At 26.8% G+C, this 3514-nt stretch overlaps 1 long non-coding RNA gene across 1 annotated transcript; it reads left to right on the top strand.

The window, feature by feature from the left end:
- The first annotated feature begins 549 nt into the window (after positions 1-549).
- LOC117171993 lies at positions 550-1646 on the top strand. Its single transcript, XR_004466942.1, has 3 exons — positions 550-788; positions 887-965; positions 1477-1646. It is a non-coding gene; the product is annotated as an uncharacterized LOC117171993 (long non-coding RNA).
- Positions 1647-3514: the final 1868 nt, after the last annotated feature.

Here is a 3514-nt window from a genome sequence, read left to right as displayed (position 1 = left end):
GTAAATTTGGCTGAAAAGATCAGTTTTAAACAAACAGATTTATTTTGTAGCAACAAAGTCGAATTTTCAACAAAATGCATTCTGTTTCAAAAAAGTAGTTTAATTTTTAACTGAAAAAGATCAATTTTCAACTACAATTGAAATTAATTAATTTCAGGTCACTAAAATTTATAGACATCTAAAAAAACTACTAAAAATTTGCAATAAAGTGATTAAATTATGAAACATAGAATTATGTTTTAAACAAAAATTGGGAATTATTATCGACAAAAAAATTATTCTTTAAAAAAGTTCTTTAACTTACAACTAAGTAATTGAATTTTCCTACCAAAAAATATGAATTATCAATGACATAGTTTAAGCCTCAATCAAATCGTTAAATTTTTAAAATAATAATAATGAAATTTGAAAAAGAAATGGAATAGATATATTTCTTATTTACTTAATTAATTTTCAAAAAAAAAGTAATTTTTCTTTCGTTTTAAGTAGTAACAATTTCAACAAAAAACAAACAATAACAGATAACTTCAAGACTAATATAATAAATCATTACTCCAAAAAACACGTTATGACAGTAGTTGAATTTTGAAGAAAAAAATGTGAACCATTGACGAAAAATGTAAAAGTTTATATTTCAGCCCAACAAGATTTTCATTTCAAATTAAGAATAGTACAATTCAATTTAAAAAAATTAATTTTGAACCAAAAAGAATGATTTCCTACCATTGGGCTTCTTTGAAGGCATTTTATAATTGTCATTGTTTGAAGCACTGGGAAGACGCAATTGGGTAAATATTTCGACTATCTAAAGCCATATCAAAGACATCTCAAAATCATTCAACCTTCAACATGGTATTTCTAAGAACTGTTTCTGTCCTTTTGCTAGTGTGCATTATTGCATTACCTCAGATGGGTGTTTCTGACGCCAAGAAGCGGAATCGTGGCAAGAACAAAATTTAAATAATGTAATACAATAATATAATAAATAATAAGATATAATAACATTTCACGCTCAGCCACAAACAATTTAAAATTAAACTTGTTACTCAACACCAGTTTTTTTACAGGATATAATTATATGATGTTAACCAGACATTTTGATCCAAATGGGAAATAACCGATTGATCGCATATATAAAAAATTCAATTTAAAAATTGTAAACGTATTTTTTCTAGCAAAACATTTTAATTATATGTGAGCTTTGACACATAAAGTATATAGTAATCAAGGTCCAATAAACTTTTGTAGCAAACGAAACCTAGTTCTTCTATAGAGGTTTCTGGAGATCTATTTTCATTACAAAAACCTATATAGAAGACCCAGTTTGCGTGGGTCACAAAAGTTTCTAAGAAATTTTTTAATACATATTTTATGTATCACCACACACATAAATAACATTTTTGTGTACTCTTATTATTATAACATGCCACTGTATTTTGCAAAATTGTATAAGAACAATATTTGTTTATTTTTCAGAATGTATTACAATTTCTTCAGAAGACCTTTCACAATTTAAATAAATTTAAGCTGTTGAACTGCATTAAGACAACCAACCCATAGATGAACGTTTCTTCCTCACTGAACCTTTTGATTATCATGATAGTTACTTATATTATTGGAAGCTACCAGAATAATTTTATTTTAGTATAAGGCAAGGAAAACTGAGTTAAGATGAGTTTTCTATATGTCATTGTTAAAAAGTGGTATGCATAATAAATTTGAAAGAAATATCTACACGTTTCAATTTTCCTTTATAAAATATTATTAAAATTGTAATTAATAAAAAGTTATTGTAAGATGGACAGAGAAAGATTAGAAAAGCAGCGCACTTAGAACAAAGAGAGTTAGAAAGTATATTATATATCCATAAACTTCATGGTTTTTGGATCTCTTTTGCACGTCTACTATTTCTTTATCCTCATTTTGTTTCGATTCTCAAGGTTCTAAAGTATATTTTATAAGTTATAATTTGCTATTCTTTTCTGAGTACCATTTTTACATTGAACTATTTTTACGTTAAACTATGGAAGATACGACAAAAGATGAAAAAACAAAAACTGTGCACCAAAAGAAGACCTACAAATTTTTTATTAACTTCTTTTTGATAGAACAAGTAGTTTTGATTTGAATCTATTAAAAAATTAAATTAAAAAAATATATAAAAATTTTTGAAAAAAGACACAAGGTACGAAAAAAAATGTTGAACCAAAAAGGATCTTCAAATTATTATTATTAAACCTTGCTAGCCATACCTGTGTAGAATAACATATTTGCCACAACGGGGTCGCCAAGTTAGAATTAGCTAAAATTTTAACTGGGTTGTCCTTTGGTCTATTAGTATAAAGATAAACAGTATTTAATTTTCTACCGACCGAAGTATATTTATTCATTTTATGTATTATTTAAACTGTATTTAAAGTAAAATTTTATTAAAAATTAGTAATGAGAAATGTAATATCAAAAAATCTTAGCATTTAAGAGTATTTAGATACTTTTTTATGAACCTGTACATTTGAGGCACATAACAAAACGGTGGTCAATAAACGCTGGGCGTAAACATAATAAACATCCTCTCTTGGTCTTTCTGTATAAGTTATATATAAAAATTTATATACCTTGAACAAAAAATTTCCACGATATATAATATAATATGCTAATCTTATACTTCACTCTCAAGTTGAACGATGCTCAAAAAAATTTTACTCTAAAATATTTATTCTAAACGTACTTGCCACATGGGGGGAGGGGGGATTTTTAGACCGCGCGCAATTTTAGACGGCTATAATAAATACACTAATCGACCCAGCGTAATGCTATTTAGCCTGAAGTGTAGTTACACTCTCCAACTATTGACAAATATTGCTATAGACCCGCTTTTATTGAATTTAGATACTTAAATGTAAGGAAATATAGGCCTGGGGTATTTTTTTACCTCGCGGTGGCAAGCAAAGGTTAAACCGTTTATATACAGGACGAGTAGAATATTCTTTTAATCCTAAAAAATAAGAATAAAAATAAAAAACTCCGTTTTGTACTTTTATAAATTTCAGGTTTTTAAAAATTATGAAGTAATTTCTAGAGCTTAAAAGTTAGTTTTCTACTCTCATGGATGAGAATTTTTTAAATCCTTCTCTCTTTGCGTCGTCGATATAGCTAAAAATCACAAAAAATAAAGCACTTCTTCAAATTGAAAAAGAATTTTTTTATTATTTTATTTAAATTATCAATGAAAATAGTTAAAAGCAATTCAATTTATGCCCGTATGGCGATGATTCCTTACAAATATTTATTACCCTCCCTAATTGACTTTGAAGTTTCAAAAAATTGAAAGAAGTCGAATATCTCTATTTTCTTAGAGTAGCGATAAATTTCGCGACTAGTGGACCATATAATGTATAATATACAAGAATTTGAATGTATTTTCAATATGTTGCAGCAATGATATATAACGAATTTGACATGCAAATAATTTTCTTTGACTTTGAATTACAAGAAAATACTTTCAAGTGATATA

The sequence above is a fragment of the Belonocnema kinseyi genome, chromosome 4 (assembly GCF_010883055.1).
Source record: "Belonocnema kinseyi isolate 2016_QV_RU_SX_M_011 chromosome 4, B_treatae_v1, whole genome shotgun sequence".
Classification (NCBI taxonomy): Eukaryota; Metazoa; Arthropoda; class Insecta; order Hymenoptera; family Cynipidae; genus Belonocnema; species Belonocnema kinseyi.
This window is presented reverse-complemented; position numbering and strand designations above follow the sequence as displayed.